The following is an 8,287-nucleotide window of genomic DNA, read 5'->3' as shown; positions in this document are numbered from 1 at the left end:
CTCCGGACAGACTCGCGAGCTCTCCCTCAGTGTGGGGTTTATATAGCAGCGCGGTGCATCATGGGTAGCGCACCAACTCGGAGCGGAAACTGAAAAGTCTGGATTAGTTAGTTAGTTGGATTAGAGTTAAATAATAATAAAAAACATATATATTTTATTAAACATTTATTAACGTGGTAATATTTATAAATATTACAAGATAATTCATTATTAAATATAAATACATTTGGAGTATTATTTTCGAAGCTAAGGATTTTTTTGTGTAAAGACTTCGAACATCGAACATCTTCTTTGTTGTAAGGACTGCATTTTGGGTTATTAGGATGCTCTTAATTCTTTTTGATTTGTGTAGATAGATTCCACCAGTAATAAAATAATCTCATGTAGTACAAATGTTGTCGTTATTGGTTCTAAAATACTTGTGATTAAACAAATTCTATTGAATTGCGAATCTGGTGATACGCTACATATCAAGATATAGGGGCGACGATACAATATATTTTGATACTGTAGTAACGGGGATATATTTGTAGTATTGTCCAGTACTTGACTCTGGTGTTGTAGTATTTACAGACCACATGACTCTTGACGAAGTTGTTACTGATTTAATTTGTTTTTCAAACCAAAATATGTCCAAACATCAGCTGTAAAAGCTCCTGGACTTACTGTATCCTCTTGTCCTCAGTCGTAACTGCTTTCATTCGTTTTCAAAACAAAATATGTCCAAACATCAGCTCTTAATTCTTTTTTATTTGTGTACATAGATTCCACCAGTAATAAAAGAATCTTATGTAGTACAAATGTTGTCGTTATTGGTTCTAAAATACTTTGATGATTAAAGTGTGAACATGCTGCTACTTTTAGAATAGGGAACATAATCTCAGTTACAGAGAATTATTTTCAAGTAATGAGGATGAATGATCTTTAAATTTCATGTCTGAAAGTATAAAACAGCTTTAAAATAATAATTGTAATTAAAACTTGAAGATTTGTGTTTGTTTTTACTTTAAAAGAGACAATATTGTTAATAATGAATTACTTCTCTCGTGGTATTTTCATCTACCAAGGGGTCTGTCGAGAAAAACGTGTTTTCATGAAAGTTAATCTCAAATTATTTCTTTATTTCCTTTTACTAACCTGTGATGACAGGGTTGTTCAGTTGATAACGGTTCAATAAGTGACTGTTAATCTAATAAGAGTAAGTATCATATCAATAGTATACAGTCCAGTCATGGTGGTCGTGAAGAATGATCCGAGGATTTTGAAAGCAAAGTTAAAAGTTTGGAGAGAAAAAAAAAAGAGGTGAAATCATGATGAAAAACTTTGGACGAGAGACGTGTTTTCATAGCAAAAATATACATTCATGGCATTTTAAGTTAATTCCTTACTACCAACGTAGTAGTAGTAGTGGAAGTATAAGTAGCGCTTAAACAATCAAAACAATATTCAATATTGGTAAAACTTTATTGATCCATCAGAAGTATATACTTTAAAGGTCAAGTATAAGTTGTAGTAGTAGTAGAAGTAGTAGTAGTAGAAGTAGAAGTAGTATAAGTAGTTGTGGCGTGGCTCGTCCCGTTCGAAAAACGATCACAAATCTCACATATGGCAAGTCAACTGTGCATTTATTTTTCCAGTCCAATGGTGCTCGATATACTGTATATATATATATATATATAGTGAGAGGAAACCAAAGAAAATCCAAATACAATAAGACAGAACAAAAAAAAAATAACCTGATCCCAGTTCTTCCGTAGCCAGGGTTCACAACAGGTTTGTAACGTTCTCCTCATTAAAAGTGGTTTAGATCAGGAGAAAGAGTGACTCTTCTGCAGCCGACCTGCTGCCTTCAGCTGTGAAGCCTCCCAGGGGCTTGAAATAATCCCCCAATCATAAATGATTTAACAATAAATGGTAACATTGGGCTTTCATGATGATTAATTATCATTCATAAACTAAATAAAAACATGTTCCAAAACCAATTATGAAATCATTTACCCGTCAAAATACAGCGATAAATAAACAATATGACGCCTGGTCACATGACCTCAAACCCACGACCAGTGCTGTGTCTCAAATCGCACACTAGCGTACTAAAAGTTAGTATTTTTAGTACGTTAGTGTGTCTCAATTCTTAGTATGCGAAATTTAGTGCGCCATGCATACTAAATTGGCATACTAACACGCCCACAAAACTAGCATGGTTCGATGGACACTAACCACACTAAACAGCCGCCATTTTAGTGACGTTTTAAACGGAAGTTACGTCATATATAAATGCATATATATGCATATACTTAAATGTGTATTTTCAGCAGCAGTAGGAGGATAAACACGCCTTCGCTGCTGATACCAGCTTAAATATCTCACGATTATTTAGATTCTCATATTTTTTCTTTATTTCTTTTTCCAAAGTTGCAATACGTGCTGCCAGCAGGTGTCGGCGATAGCGTTCAAACAGCTGCTTGAAACATCGTTAAATAGAAGTAGAAGAAGAAGCTGTCATGTGATTTCCGGTTAGTGTGTAGCTTCAGGGTTTGATTTGAGACATACTATCTGCGGAGAATTTGCGTACTAGTTAGTATGCATACTAAACTGATGCATACTAACTTCTAGCATACTAAGATTAGTATGCGATTTGAGACACAGCACAGGTTTCCACTTAAGCCCCTGATTAGCTCCGCCCTGTCTCGCCAGTTGTGACTTCTGTGGCGTCAGGTAAGCTCTCTGTGTGTGTGTGAATGTTTGCATGAACACTAACCAGTCCAGGTGTGTGTGTGAATGTTTGCATGAACACTAACCAGTCCAGGTGTGTGTGTGAATGTTTGCATGAACACTAACCAGTCCAGGTGTGTGTGTGAATGTTTGCATGAACACTAACCAGTCCAGGTGTGTGTGTGAATGTTTGCATGAACACTAACCAGTCCAGGTGTGTGTGTGAATGTTTGCATGAACACTAACCAGTCCAGGTGTGTGTGTGAATGTTTGCATGAACACTAACCAGTCCAGGTGTGTGTGTGAATGTTTGCATGAACACTAACCAGTCCAGGCGTGTGTGTGAATGTTTGCATGAACACTAACCAGTCCAGGCGTGTGTGTGAATGTTTGCATGAACACTAACCAGTCCAGGCGTGTGTGTGAATGTTTGCATGAACACTAACCAGTCCAGGCGTGTGTGTGAATGTTTGCATAAACACTAACCAGTCCAGGCGTGTGTGTGAATGTTTGCATGAACACTAACCAGTCCAGGCGTGTGTGTGAATGTTTGCATGAACACTAACCAGTCCAGGCGTGTGTGTGAATGTTTGCATGAACACTCACCAGTCCAGGCGTGTGTGTGAATGTTTGCATGAACACTCACCAGTCCAGGCGTGTGTGTGAATGTTTGCATGAACACTAACCAGTCCAGGCGTGTGTGTGAATGTTTGCATGAACACTAACCAGTCCAGGCGTGTGTGTGAATGTTTGCATGAACACTAACCAGTCCAGGCGTGTGTGTGAATGTTTGCATGAACACTAACCAGTCCAGGCGTGTGTGTGAATGTTTGCATGAACACTAACCAGTCCAGGCGTGTGTGTGAATGTTTGCATGAACACTAACCAGTCCAGGCGTGTGTGTGAATGTTTGCATGAACACTAACCAGTCCAGGCGTGTGTGTGAATGTTTGCATGAACACTAACCAGTCCAGGCGTGTGTGTGAATGTTTGCATGAACACTAACCAGTCCAGGCGTGTGTGTGAATGTTTGCATGAACACTAACCAGTCCAGGCGTGTGTGTGAATGTTTGCATGAACACTAACCAGTCCAGGTGTGTGTGTGTGAATGTTTGCATGAACACTAACCAGTCCAGGTGTGTGTGTGTGAATGTTTGCATGAACACTAATCAGTCCAGGTGTGTGTGTGTGAATGTTTGCATGAACACTAACCAGTCCAGGTGTGTGTGTGTGAATGTTTGCATGAACACTAACCAGTCCAGGTGTGTGTGTGAATGTTTGCATGAACACTAACCAGTCCAGGTGTGTGTGTGAATGTTTGCATGAACACTAACCAGTCCAGGTGTGTGTGTGAATGTTTGCATGAACACTAACCAGTCCAGGTGTGTGTGTGAATGTGTGCATGAACACTAACCAGTCCAGGTGTGTGTGTGAATGTTTGCATGAACACTAACCAGTCCAGGTGTGTGTGTGAATGTTTGCATGAACACTAACCAGTCCAGGTGTGTGTGTGAATGTTTGCATGAACACTAACCAGTCCAGGTGTGTGTGTGAATGTTTGCATGAACACTAACCAGTCCAGGTGTGTTGTGAATGTTTGCATGAACACTAACCAGTCCAGGTGTGTGTGTGAATGTTTGCATGAACACTAACCAGTCCAGGTGTGTGTGTGAATGTTTGCATGAACACTAACCAGTCCAGGTGTGTGTGTGAATGTTTGCATGAACACTAACCAGTCCAGGTGTGTGTGTGAATGTTTGCATGAACACTAACCAGTCCAGGTGTGTGTGTGAATGTTTGCATGAACACTAACCAGTCCAGGTGTGTGTGTGAATGTTTGCATGAACACTCACCAGTCCAGGTGTGTGTGTGAATGTTTGCATGAACACTAACCAGTCCAGGTGTGTGTGTGAATGTTTGCATGAACACTAACCAGTCCAGGTGTGTGTGTGAATGTTTGCATGAACACTAACCAGTCCAGGTGTGTGTGTGAATGTTTGCATGAACACTAACCAGTCCAGGTGTGTGTGTGAATGTTTGCATGAACACTAACCAGTCCAGGTGTGTGTGTGAATGTTTGCATGAACACTAACCAGTCCAGGTGTGTGTGTGAATGTTTGCATGAACACTAACCAGTCCAGGTGTGTGTGTGAATGTTTGCATGAACACTAACCAGTCCAGGTGTGCGTGTGAATGTTTGCATGAACACTAACCAGTCCAGGTGTGTGTGTGAATGTTTGCATGAACACTAACCAGTCCAGGTGTGTGTGTGAATGTTTGCATGAACACTAACCAGTCCAGGTGTGTGTGTGAATGTTTGCATGAACACTAACCAGTCCAGGTGTGTGTGTGAATGTTTGCATGAACACTAACCAGTCCAGGTGTGTGTGTGAATGTTTGCATGAACACTAACCAGTCCAGGTGTGTGTGTGAATGTTTGCATGAACAATAACCAGTCCAGGTGTGTGTGTGAATGTTTGCATGAACACTAACCAGTCCAGGTGTGTGTGTGAATGTTTGCATGAACACTAACCAGTCCAGGTGTGTGTGTGAATGTTTGCATGAACACTAACCAGTCCAGGTGTGTGTGTGAATGTTTGCATGAACACTAACCAGTCCAAGTGTGTGTGTGAATGTTTGCATGAACACTAACCAGTCCAGGTGTGTGTGTGAATGTTTGCATGAACACTAACCAGTCCAGGTGTGCACCCCTAGCTGGCTATGCTAACTGTGGAGGGAAAGATGAACTTAGTGAGTTTGGTTACCATGAATAAGGAGGGACAGAGGGTGGCGTGTATGTGTGTGTATGTGTATCATTGAAGCTCTCCGCTTCCTGTAGACGGAGGCACTCCGTCACAGTAGTAATATAATAAGTATAAGTAGTAGTATAAGTATAATTTGTATAAGTAGTAGTATAATTAGTATTAATAGTAGTATAAGTATAAGTAGTATAATTATAAGTAAAAGTAGTATAAGTAAAAGTAGTATAAGTAAAAGTAGTATAAGTATAAGCAGTATAAGTAAAAGTAGTATAAGTAAAAGTAGTATAAGTATAAGTAGTACAAGTATAAGTAGTACAAGTATAAGTAGTATAAGTAAAAGTAGTATAAGTAAAAGTAGTATAAGTATTCTAAGTAGTAGTATAAGTATTCTAAGTAGTAGTATAAGTATAATAAGTAGTAGTATAAGTATAATAAGTAGTAGTATAAGTATAATAAGTAGTAGTATAATAAGTAGTAGTATAATAAGTAGTAGTATAATAAGTATAAGTATAATAAGTATAAGTATAAGTATAATAAGTATAAGTATAATAAGTAGTAGTATAATTATAATTAGTATAAATAGTAGTATAATTATAATTAGTATAAGTAGTAGTATAAGTAGTAGTATAATTATAATTAGTATAAGTAGTAGTATAAGTAGTAGTATAATTATAATTAGTAGTAGTATAAGTAGTAGTATAAGTAGTAATGACCAACGTAAGGTTAGTTGAAGCTGCCGTCGGCATCATACGTTGAAAAAGAACAGTTTGAAAAAAATGTGTTTCATTGAATCTATTATGGGTAGTTTTTACAAACAATTGTATTAAGTTAGTGGAGTGTATACATAATAATACATTTTTGATCACTTCAACTAACCTCATAAAATCAAACACAACAACTACATTCAATTGAACACAAACTTTTACATTTTATCAGTTTATTGCATAAAATCTTGAATGATTTCTGTGGCTCACCGTCACTGAACACCATGATGGGAGCAGCAGGACTCATCACCTGATCCTCTATAATCACTTACTTGTGTACTTAAACTTAGTATTTCTAGTGCATAAGTGCGTCTCAATTCAGTGCTCCATACACACTAAATTGTTACTAAAACACACACAAAACTGAGTATGGATCCATGGACACTTTCTACACTAAACGACTCCATCTTAGTGACGTTGTAAACAGAAGTTACGTTTTTATATATATATATATATATATATATATATATATATATATACTTACAGTAACAGTTTTCAGCAGCAGTAGGAGGACGACACGTCTTCTCTGCTGATACCAGCGTAAATATTTCGTCAATATTTCTCATATTTCTTGAAACCAAACGTGCTGCCAGCAGGTGTCGCTAGTGTTCCTACAGCTGGTTGAAATCATCTTTAAATAGTAGTAGAAGAAGAAGCTGTCGCGTCATTTCCTGTTAGTGTGTAGCAGCAGAGTTTGATTTGAGACATACTATCTGTGGAGGATTAGTTACTAGTTAGTACGTACACTATCCTGATGATACTAACTTCTAGTGTACTAAGAGAAGTATGTGGTTTGATACACAGCTCTGGTGTTTTATTTTTATATATATATATAGGATACAAAACAGTGAAAAATATTTTAAATGAAAAATGCATGTAATTTAGTCATTTTTAGTTCGATCGCAACAGGTTCTGAAAAATGACGCTAAAGCTCCTTCGAGCTAAAACGAGGCCAAAAACATGGAAACATACACTAAGAGACGTACGTGACTCGAGACACTGGACTTCAACAGACTGTTTAGATGATGAAAAAGGTCAAAAACTTCTCCTAAAACAAACTTTGCGGTCCAGTCTTCAAGAGCGTTACCAAACATAGACCCGGTTATGCAAGACGGGATGGAAACGAGCTCTTGTGCCAAGAAGATTAGTAACAAGATATGGAGCCCAGGAGTGTGATCTCTGCATATTTCAGTGTTAATGTTGGCCCCGGAGCCACCAGGGGACATAAGGCCCCGACAGACGCTGATATTTTATTCATAGTAAGAACTATACGAGTCAATGTGACGAGGAAATCTGTGACGCGTTGACCTCGTCAACCTTGAGAAATATCTTAATAGAAAGTGACGTTTAATCTTTTTGTTGATAAAATTGGTTTTATTTAAAGAATTATTTAGTGTTAGATTACAATTATTATACATTATACTTATACACCATATTTAAATTAATGCTAAAAGATATTCAAAATATAAAGTATAAATTACTCTTGATCTAAGAGCTTAAACGTTTGACTACACATTCACAATCAACATTCCACTCCAGACTGATTCACTGTTTCAAGAAAAGCTCGGATCAGAATTACAGATACGACACCTTTAATTAAAATCATCTGTTTATCTGCAAATCACACCTTAAATCGTAGATCAAAGAACGAAGCAAGACACACCCGGGAAAGGGGGGCTAAAAGATGGAAACCCCCACCCGAGAACATTTGAATGATTAGATTACAAGAAAACAGATTAGGATGTCTCTCTACGGGGATCAGGACACAGGGAACTTGAAAGAACCATTTGGCCGGAAAGGACGACCCCCTGGGCGGGAAATTTGCCTTAAATATAGCGAAGTTTCTACAGATCGGGACCTTTTCTCCCGGAACTATTGACCTGTACAGTCGCCGGAAGAACACACTGATGATACAATAGAGTCACACATCACAACAACACACACACACTGATGATACAATAGAGTCACACATCACAACAACACACACACACATTGATGATACAATAGAGTCACACATCACAACAACACACACACACTGCTGATACA

This window comes from Callionymus lyra, chromosome 8, assembly GCF_982586985.1.
Source record: "Callionymus lyra chromosome 8, fCalLyr1.hap1.1, whole genome shotgun sequence".
NCBI lineage: Eukaryota > Metazoa > Chordata > Actinopteri > Syngnathiformes > Callionymidae > Callionymus > Callionymus lyra.
The sequence above is the reverse complement of the archived record's forward strand: the minus strand, read 5'-3'. Positions refer to the sequence as shown.